The sequence below is a fragment of the Lethenteron reissneri genome, unplaced genomic scaffold, assembly GCF_015708825.2.
Source record: "Lethenteron reissneri isolate LAM-NWPU_2019-01 unplaced genomic scaffold, ASM1570882v1 scaffold_1197, whole genome shotgun sequence".
Taxonomy (NCBI): Eukaryota; Metazoa; Chordata; class Hyperoartia; order Petromyzontiformes; family Petromyzontidae; genus Lethenteron; species Lethenteron reissneri.
Window position 1 is genome coordinate 36,463 of NW_026890890.1, and position 11,521 is coordinate 47,983.

General features: G+C 55.5%; 1 protein-coding gene across 1 annotated transcript in view; it reads right to left on the reverse strand.

Moving 5' to 3' along the window:
- Positions 1–8,466, reverse strand: part of LOC133361671 (calmodulin-regulated spectrin-associated protein 1-like) — a gene marked incomplete at its 3' end in the record, with an annotated part of 44,837 nt that extends 36,371 nt beyond the window's left edge. Inside the window, exons 1-2 of the mRNA XM_061580655.1 lie at positions 8,166–8,466; positions 5,238–5,478 (exon numbers count right to left, since the gene is read on the reverse strand). The remainder of the gene's footprint in view (positions 1–5,237; positions 5,479–8,165) is intronic.
- Between the last annotated feature and the right edge of the window lie 3,055 nt (positions 8,467–11,521).

Consider the following 11,521-nt stretch of genomic DNA (forward strand, 5'->3'; position numbering starts at 1 on the left):
CACTCACAGTCACCGCACTCACAGTCACCACACTCACAGTCACCACACTCACAGTCATCACACTCACAGTCACCACACTCACAGTCATCACACTCACAGTCATCACACTCACAGTCATCACACTCACAGTCATCACACTCACAGTCACCGCACTCACAGTCACCGCACTCACAGTCACCACACTCACAGTCATCACACTCACAGTCACCGCACTCACAGTCATCACACTCACAGTCACCGCACTCACAGTCACCACACTCACAGTCATCACACTCACAGTCACCGCACTCACAGTCATCACACTCACAGTCACCGCACTCACAGTCACCACACTCACAGTCACCGCACTCACAGTCACCACACTCACAGTCATCACACTCACAGTCATCACACTCACAGTCACCGCACTCACAGTCACCACACTCACAGTCATCACACTCACAGTCACCGCACTCACAGTCACCGCACTCACAGTCATCACACTCACAGTCACCACACTCACAGTCATCACACTCACAGTCACCACACTCACAGTCACCACACTCGCAGTCACCGCACTCGCAGTCACCGCACTCACAGTCACCGCACTCACAGTCACCGCACTCGCAGTCACCGCACTCACAGTCATCACACTCACAGTCACCGCACTCGCAGTCACCGCACTCGCAGTCACCGCACTCACAGTCACCGCACTCACAGTCACCACACTCACAGTCACCGCACTCACAGTCACCGCACTCACAGTCACCACACTCACAGTCACCGCACTCACAGTCACCGCACTCACAGTCACCGCACTCGCAGTCACCGGCACTCGCAGTCACCGCACTCACATTCACCACACTCACAGTCACCGCACTCACAGTCACCGCACTCGCAGTCACCGCAACTCGCAGTCACCGCACTCACAGTCACCACACTCACAGTCACCGCACTCGCAGTCACCGCACTCACAGTCATCACACTCACAGTCACCGCACTCGCAGTCACCGCACTCGCAGTCACCGCACTCACAGTCACCACACTCACAGTCACCGCACTCGCAGGTCACCGCACTCACAGTCACCGCACTCACAGTCACCACACTCACAGTCACCGCACTCACAGTCACCGCACTCACAGTCACCACACTCACAGTCACCCGCACCACAGTCACCGCACTCACAGTCACCGCACTCGCAGTCACCGCACTCGCAGTCACCGCACTCACAGTCACCACACTCACAGTCACCGCACTCGCAGTCACCGCCACTCACAGTCACCGCACTCACAGTCACCGCACTCACAGTCACCGCACTCGCAGTCACCGCACTCACAGTCACCGCACTCACAGTCACCGCACTCGCAGTCACCGCACTCGCAGTCACCGCACTCACAGTCACCGCACTCACAGTCACCGCACTCACAGTCACCGCACTCACAGTCACCGCACTCACAGTCACCGCACTCGCAGTCACCGCACTCGCAGTCACCTCACTCGCAGTCACCCGCAATCCCAGTCACCTCACTCGCAGTCACCGCACTCACAGTCACCGCACTCACAGTCACCTCACTCACAGTCACCTCACTCACAGTCACCTCACTCGCAGTCACCTCACTCGCAGTCACCGCACTCGCAGTCACCTCACTCACAGTCACCGCACTCGCAGTCACCTCACTCACAGTCACCTCACTCGCAGTCACCTCACTCGCACGTCCCGCACTCGCAGTCACCCACTCACAGTCACCTCACTCGCACGTCACCTCACATTCACCTCACTCGCAGTCACCTCACTCGCAGTCACCTCACTCGCAGTCACGCCCACTCGCAGTCACCTCACTCGCAGTCACCTCACTCACAGTCACCGCACTCGCAGTCACCTCACTCACAGTCACCGCACTCGCAGTCACCGCACTCACAGTCACCTCACTCACAGTCACCTCACTCACAGTCACCGCACTCGCAGTCACCTCACTCACAGTCACCTCACTCGCAGTCACCGCACTCACAGTCACCTCACTCACAGTCACCTCACTCACAGTCACCTCACTCGCAGTCACCTCACTCGCAGTCACCTCACTCGCAGTCACCGCACTCGCAGTCACCTCACTCGCAGTCACCTCACTCACAGTCACCGCACTCGCAGTCACCTCACTCGCAGTCACCGCACTCGCAGTCACCTCACTCACAGTCACCGCACACACAGTCACCTCACTCGCAGTCACCTCACTCGCAGTCACTCACTCGCAGTCACCGCACTCGCAGTCCGCACTCACAGTCACCGCACTCACAGTCACCGCACTCACAGTCACCGCACTCACAGTCACCTCACTCACAGTCACCGCACACACAGTCACCTCACTCACAGTCACCGCACTCGCAGTCACCTCACTCACAGTCACCGCACTCGCAGTCACCGCACTCACAGTCACCGCACTCACAGTCACCGCACACACAGTCACCGCACACACAGTCACCGCACACGCAGTCACCGCACTCACAGTCACCGCACTCGCAGTCACCGCACTCACAGTCACCGCACACGCAGTCACCGCACACACAGTCACCGCACACGCAGTCACCGCACTCGCAGTCACCGCACTCGCAGTCACCGCACACGCAGTCACCGCACACGCAGTCACCGCACTCGCAGTCACCGCACTCACAGTCACCGCACTCACAGTCACCGCACTCACAGTCACCGCACTCACAGTCACCGCACACACAGTCACCGCACTCACAGTCACCGCACTCACAGTCACCGCACACGCAGTCACCGCACTCACAGTCATCACACTCACAGTCATCACACTCACAGTCACCACACTCACAGTCACCACACTCACAGTCACCGCACTCACAGTCACCGCACTCACAGTCACCGCACTCACAGTCACCACACTCACAGTCACCACACTCACAGTCATCACACTCACAGTCACCACACTCACAGTCACCACACTCACAGTCACCACACACACAGTCATCACACTCACAGTCACCACACACACAGTCACCACACTCACAGTCACCACACTCACAGTCACCACACACACAGTCACCACACTCACAGTCACCACACTCACAGTCACCGCACTCACAGTCACCGCACTCACAGTCATCACACTCACAGTCATCACACTCACAGGTCATCACACTCACAGTCACCACACCCACAGTCACACACTCACAGTCACCACACTCACAGTCACCACACTCACAGTCACCACACTCACAGTCACCGCACTCACAGTCACCACACTCACAGTCACCCACACTCACAGCCCACTCACAGTCACCACACTCACAGTCACCACACTCACAGTCATCACACTCACAGTCACCACACTCACAGTCATCACACTCACAGTCACCACACTCACAGTCACCACACTCACAGTCACCACACTCACAGTCACCACACTCACAGTCATCACACTCACAGTCACCACACTCACAGTCACCACACTCACAGTCACCACACTCACAGTCACCACACTCACAGTCACCACACTCACAGTCACCACACTCACAGTCATCACACTCACAGTCACCACACTCACAGTCACCACACTCACAGTCACCACACTCACAGTCACCACACTCACAGTCACCACACTCACAGTCATCACACTCACAGTCACCACACTCACAGTCACCACACTCACAGTCACCACACTCACAGTCACCACACTCACAGGTCACCACACTCACAGTCACCACACTCACAGTCACCACACTCACAGTCACCACACTCACAGTCATCACACTCACAGTCACCACACTCGCAGTCACCACACTCGCAGTCACCACACTCACAGTCATCACACTCACAGTCATCACACTCACAGTCACCACACTCACAGTCATCACACTCACAGTCACCACACTCACAGTCATCACACTCACAGTCATCACACTCACAGTCACCGCACTCACAGTCACCACACTCACAGTCACCACACTCACAGTCATCACACTCACAGTCATCACACTCACAGTCACCACAACTCACAGTCATCACACTCACAGTCATCACACTCACAGTCACCACACTCACAGTCATCACACTCACAGTCATCACACTCGCAGTCACCACACTCACAGTCACCACACTCACAGTCATCACACTCGCAGTCACCACACTCACAGTCATCACACTCACAGTCACCACACTCACAGTCACCACACTCACAGTCATCACACTCACAGTCATCACACTCACAGTCACCACACTCACAGTCATCACACTCACAGTCATCACACTCGCAGTCACCACACTCACAGTCACCACACTCACAGTCATCACACTCGCAGTCACCACACTCACAGTCACCACACTCACAGTCACCACACACACAGTCATCACACTCACAGTCATCACACTCACAGTCACCACACTCACAGTCATCACACTCACAGTCATCACACTCACAGTCACCACACTCACAGTCACCACACTCACAGTCACCACACTCACAGTCACCGCACTCACAGTCACCACACTCACAGTCATCACACTCACAGTCATCACACTCACAGTCATCACACTCACAGTCACCACACTCACAGTCACCACACTCACAGTCACCACACTCACAGTCACCACACTCACAGTCACCGCACTCACAGTCACCACACTCGCAGTCACCACACTCACAGTCACCACACTCACAGTCACCACACTCACAGTCACCGCACTCACAGTCACCACACTCAGTCACCACACTCACAGTCACCGCACTCACAGTCACCACACTCACAGTCATCACACTCACAGTCATCACACTCACAGTCACCGCACTCGCAGTCATCACACTCACAGTCATCACACTCACAGTCATCACACTCACAGTCACCGCACTCACAGTCACCACACTCACAGTCACCGCACTCACAGTCACCACACTCACAGTCACCGCACTCACAGTCACCACACTCGCAGTCACCACACTCACAGTCACCACACTCACAGTCACCACACTCACAGTCACCGCACTCACAGTCACCACACTCAGTCACCACACTCACAGTCACCGCACTCACAGTCACCACACTCACAGTCATCACACTCACAGTCATCACACTCACAGTCACCGCACTCGCAGTCATCACACTCACAGTCATCACACTCACAGTCATCACACTCACAGTCACCGCACTCACAGTCACCACACTCACAGTCACCGCACTCACAGTCACCACACTCACAGTCACCACACTCACAGTCAGCCCTGCCTCTGTGTGTGTGTCTCACCTCCTCACCGACTCGCTACGGCAGCGCCAGCAGCCTCGGCCTTCTGCCGTCACCCCGGGGGGGGGGCAGAGACGAGAACCGAGGCGTGGGGGGGGTGGTGGTGGTGGTGGTGTCCGACGCCACGGGACCGGCCTCCTCGTGTTCCGGTTGGTGAAGTCGCGGGCCAGGCTGGATTCGTCGATGGTTTTGTGGCTGTTTTTGTTGCGGGGGGCGGTGTGCCCCCCACAGACACTAGGCCTGGCTTGCTATGCAAAGGTGCAAAAATGTTGTGGTTGGTATTAACGGCGCATGGCGAAGAGCAGGGATTGGTAAGGGGGTAAGGGAGGGGGGGTTAATGGGGTAAGGGGTTAATGGGGTAAGGGGTTAATGGGGTAATGGGGGGTGGTGGTGGTGGTGGTGGGGGGGTGGTGGGGGGGTGGTGGGGGGGTGGTGGTGGTGGGGGGGTGGTGGGGGGTCAGGTCGGGTGAAGGCGTTAGACTAATCTGGAAGGGCCTCTCTGTGTGTGTGTGGCTTGCCGATGGGGAATGAATGGCGGGCTGGGGTGGGTGTAACGGGGGCTTAGGGAGTGGGTTAGGGGGGTTAGGGGGGGTTAAGGGGGTGGGTTAGGGGTCTTAGGGGTCTTAGGGGGGTTAGGGGGGGTTAGGGGGGTGGGTTAGGGGTCTTAGGGGTGGGTTAGGGGGGTTAGGGGGGGTTAAGGGGGTGGGTTAGGGGTCTTAGGGGTGGTTAGGGGGTTAGGGGGGGTTAGGGGGGTGGGTTAGGGGTCTTAGGGGTGGGTTAGGGGGGTTAGGGGGGGTTAAGGGGGTGGGTTAGGGGGCTTAGGGGTGGGTTAGGGGGGGTTAAGGGGGTGGGTTAGGGGTCTTAGGGGTCTTAGGGGTGGGTTAGGGGGGTTAGGGGGGGTTAGGGGGGTGGGTTAGGGGGTCTTAGGGTCTTAGGGGTGGGTTAGGGGGGTTAGGGGGGGTTAAGGGGGTGGGTTAGGGGTCTTAGGGGTGGGTTAGGGGGGTTAGGGGGGTTAAGAGGGTGGATTAGGGGTCTTAGGGGTGGGTGAGCGTGTGGGGTGAGCGTGTGGGGTGAGCGTGTGGGGGGGTGAGTGCGTGGAGTGAGCGTGTGGGGGGGTGAGTGTGTGTGGAGTGAGCGTGTGTGGAGTGAGCGTGTGTGGGGGTGAGCGTGGGGGGTGAGTGTGTGTGGGGGTGAGCGTGTGTGGGGTGAGCGTGTTGGGTGAGCGTGTGGGGGGGCGAGCGTGTGGGGTGAATGTGTGTGGGGTGAGTGCGTGTGGGGGGGTGTGTGTGGAGTGAGCGTGTGGGGGGGTGAGTGTGTGGGGTGAGAGCTTGTGGGGTGAGCGTGTGGGGTGAGCGTGTGGGGTGAGCGCGTGGGGGGGTGAGCGTGTGGGGTGAGCGTGTGTGGGGTGAGTGTGTGGGGTGAGCGCGTGTGGGCTGAGTGTGGGGTGAGCGTGTGGGGGGGGGTGAGCGCGTGGGGTGAGCGTGTGTGGGGTGAGTGCGTGTGGGGGGGTGAGCGTGTGGGGTGAGCGTGTGGGGGGGGTGAGCGTGTGTGGGGTGAGCGGTGTGGGGGGGTGAGCGTGTGTGGGGTGAGTGTGTGTGGTGAGTGTGTGGGGGGGTGAGTGAATGGGTGAGCGTGTGTGGGGTGAGCGTGTGGGGTGAGCGTGTGAGGTGAGCGTGTGTGGGGTGAGCGTGTGTGGTGAGCGTGTGTGGTGAGCGTGTGGGGTGAGCGTGTGTGGGGTGAGTGTGTGGGGTGAGCGTGTGGGGTGAGTGTGTGGGGTGAGCGTGTGGGGTGAGCGTGTGGGGTGAGTGTGTGGGGTGAGCGCGTGTGGGCTGAGTGTGGGGTGAGCGTGTGGGGTGAGCGCGTGGGGTGAGCGTGTGTGGGGTGAGCGTGTGGGGTGAGTGCGTGTGGGGGGGGTGAGTGTGTGGGGTGAGCGTGTGGGGGTGAGTGAGTGTGGGGGTGAGAGTGTGTGGGGTGAGAGTGTGTGGGGTGAGTGTGTGTGGGGTGAGTGTGTGTGGGGTGAGTGTGTGGCGTGTGTGGGGTGAGCGTGTGGGGTGAGCGTGTGGGGGGGTGAGCGTGTGGGGTGAGCGCGTGGGGTGAGCGCGTGGGGTGAGCGCGTGGGGTGAGCGTGTGGGGTGAGTAAGTGGGGTGAGCGTGTGGGGGTGGTGAGCGTGTGGGGTGAGCGCAAGAGGGATGGATGGATATGGGGTGAGTCGGGGGAGATTCGGGCTGCCCTCACGTGGGTGGGTGGGGGGGGAGACACCGGGCCCCCCTTGAGACACGGGCCCCCCTAAGATGGGTAGGAGAGAGACACGGGCCCCCCTAAGATGAGTAGGAGAGAGACACGGGCCCCCCCTTAAGACACGGGCCCCCCTAAGATGGGTAGGAGAGAGACACGGGCCCCCCTAAGATGGGTAGGAGAGAGACACGGGGCCCCCCTAAGATGGGTAGGAGAGAGACACGGGCCCCCCTAAGATGGGTAGGAGAGATACACGGGCCCCCCTAAGATGGGTAGGAGAGAGACACGCCCCCCCCCCCCAAGATGGGTAGGAGAGAGACACGGGCCCCCCTAAGATGGGTAGGAGAGACACGGGCCCCCCCTTAAGACACGGGCCCCCCTAAGATGGGTAGGAGAGAGACACGGGCCCCCCCTTAAGACACGGGCCCCCCTAAGATGGGTAGGAGAGAGACACGGGCCCCCCCCCTTAAGACACGGGCCCCCCTAAGATGGGTAGGAGAGAGACACGGGCCCCCCTAAGATGGGTAGGAGAGAGACACGGGCCCCCCTAAGATGGGTATTAAAGAGACACGGCCCCCCTGAGGAGACCCCGGGGTGAGACACGTGAGACGCGGGCTCCCCCCTCAGGACACACGGGGGCCCCCCCCCCTCCCCACCTGGGGAGGAGACACAAACCCCGAGAGATGGACAATCACCTCACGTCCACCACCACGTCCACCACCTTCAATCGCTCTGTGCCCGAGGTCCGCCCATGCCTCGGCGCAGACAAAACGCGACGTTTCGCTCCTGCTGCCTAGACGATGCAAACCTCATTCAGCCTCCAGCGGTGGACAACGCTCCACCACCCTCACTAGTCGACCCCCCCTCCTCTCACGGGGAAGAGGGGGTTTGCCCAAGAAGCTGTGGGCAGCGATGGAGCAGCAGCAGTAGTAGCAGGAGCAGCAGTAGCAGCAGCGGCGGTGGTCGCGGCGGCAATGGGCAGCTGTGGGCAGCAGCAACGGCACCGAAACGCGGACCCACTCTGCGCGCACGCCGATTGGTCCAGCCGCGAACCACGTGGGGGGGGGGGGCGTGCGTCGACCAATCGGTGGGCGAGCTCGCGCGCTGCCGTTGGTTAAGTGTCTGCGACGGGGGGAGAAGGTGGGGGGGGTGGAGGGGGTGAGGGTGGGGGCTTCCGGTTAGGGGGGGGGGGCGTGCGTCGACCAATCGGTGGGCGAGCTCGCGCGCTGCCGTCGGTTAAGTGTCTGCGACGGGGGGAGAAGGTGGGGGGGGTGGAGGGGGTGAGGGTGGGGGCTTCCGGTTAGGGGGGGGCGTGCGTCGACCAATCGGTGGGCGAGCTCGCGCTGCCGTCGGTTAAATGTCTGCGACGGGGGGTGAGGGTGGGGGCTTCCGGTTAGGGGGGGTGAAGTGGAGTGGCTTCCGGTGGGGGGGGGCGAAGGGGTTTGGTGGTGATCACGTGAGACGCGTCTCAACCAATCGTTGATCGCGGTTGCTGTTGGCCCCGCCCTTCTTTAACCCCCCCCCTCCCGCGTGTGGGGTGGGGGGGGGCTGGTGGAGACACGGCCGGTGACGTCACCCGCGATGACGTCATCCGTCGCGCGAGGTGCCCCGGGGTCACGTGACGGCTGTGACCACCCCCCCCCCGTTTCCTCCATTGTCTATGACGTCACCGCAATACTCTTGTGCCAGGATAGGTGCACCTAGCCTGGCACTGCCCGGTAGATTTGAATAAGGACTAACATTAATTCTAGACTTGAAGCTTTCGTGACTGCAAGGAATCATATTCTTAGGTGTTTTCGGTAAAGTCACGTAGGTAAAACATCAAAATTAATAAAAATAATAAAATAAAATTATCTTTATTAAAAATAATAAAATAAAATGATCTTTATTTTTTTTTATTAATTTTGATGTTTTACCTACGTGACTTTACCGAAAACACCTAAGATAATAACATAAAATGATCTTTATTTTATTTTATAATTTTTATTAATTTTGATGTTTTACCTACGTGACTTTACCGAAAACACCTAAGAATAAGGACTAACAATTAAAATTTTAATGAAACATTGCATTTAAAGAAGCAGATTTGTAGAAATTATATTACATGGCTCACTCAGCCACTGTCGTAGACATAGTCTACAAAAGATTCATTTTTAAATCCTTTATATTAAGTTCGCTTGCTTGCTTGCTTACGACCGTGCAAATCTTTCGGTCGTTTTTTTAACCCACTTCCCGTGATCCAATCGAGCTGACATTTTGCACACAGACTCGTTGTGCCAGACAATTAATGTTCGTGAAAAAAAATTCCAAAATGTTACACTGTTTAGGGAAAACAAATTAAATATTTAATTACCAATTGCTTAATACTGGCAGACAATCATCTGACCCATAGGTGGCAGCCATCTCAAGCCAGAGGACGAGAGGACTCTAGCCGGCACGCATATAAAGGATTTATAGTGAAAAACTTTGTTTTTACGGGTTATACTTGTTAAATCCTTTATATTAAGTTCACTTGCTTGCTTGCTTATGACCGTGCAAATCTTTCGGTCGTTTTTTAACCCACTTCCCGTGATCCAATCGAGCTCACAGTTCGCACACAGACTCGTTGTGCGTGACAATGCATTTTCGTGAAAAAATAATTCCAAAATGTTACACTTTTTAAGACAAAAATATTATATTTAATTACCAATTGCTTAATGGTGCAATGCAATCATCTGACCAATAGGTGGCAGCCATCTCAAGCCAGAGGACGAGAGGACTCTAGCCGCCACGCATATAAAGGATTTAGAGTGAAAAACTTTGTTTTTACGGGTTATACTTGATTCTTGATTTCACTGTCGCAAACTGGTCAATCACGTAATCAAAATTAGTTTTTTCCAATGTTTTTCTTTCAATGCTAAGAAGAACAAGATCGCCGAGACGATCTTGTCCCATTGAAGCACGCAAATACGACAAAATAAGATTAAATTTGCCGAACGACCGCTCACAGCTTGCAATTTTAAACTGCTATTGTTAATCAAATTAGCAGTGAAATTCGCAATTTCGGAAATATGTCGTCTCCATAAGCTTTCGTGACTGCAAGGATTCATACTCTTAGGTTTTTTCGGTAAAGTCACGTAGGTAACAAATTTAAATTAATAAAAGTAAAATAAAAAAATTAGAAAATTCACGACGTTTCGGAAGCTTGTGAAGCTTGTGTTACTTCCGAAACGTCGTGAATTTTTTAATTTGTTTTATTTTACTTTTATTGATTTAAATTTGTTACCTATGTGACTTTACCGAAAAAACCTAAGAGTATAAAACCAAGAAGATCTAAAGGAGTTTCTGGTAGAACTTAATTCCGGTTACTGAGCAGCATTTTGCAATCTCCAATTTCTGTGAAAAGTTCGTGGCCATTGATGTCGGTGTCATAGAAATTTCCAAAATCTGTGCAATTTCGACGAATTGCATCGACATCTGTGTCGGATAGAAGAGTTTTGACGTCCAGCAGAAATCAAAATTTCGTGTTCAGGTCTTTTAGTCATAAAAACCGTGTTGGCATCTCCTGTTGAAGTCGATAAAATACGCTCTTCATAACGCGCACAATTTCTTCTTCTGCTGAAAGTCCTGCATCTCTTGCCAGTTCTCCTGGCATCTTCCGACGTCGCCTAATTCTTCTGTCCACATCGATCCCCCAGACTGTGCATCTTGTTTTGGCGTTTTCTACAGCAACTTGGCTCAAATCATCACGAAGCTTGACAAATTCATGTTCCAAAGATTCAAGATCAGTTGCTGCTTCCTTGAAATTCATAGTAGGATCCTGTAAGCGCTTCTGAACACGATCCATTTTTCCAAGAATGACATTCCAGAAATGTAATAAAACTATGAAGTTAAAATTTAATACGCATGCCTGTAACTGTTCTGCATCACTTCTGGTTTCAGGCGTCATAGTTACGTCCTCCGATAATACTGGTAGGAACGAAGTGAACCAGCCTACAATAGATTATATCGTCCGTCCGTCCGATGTCCGGTTAGGTGTAACAACATCGCCCCGTACTGCAAACACTTGGCA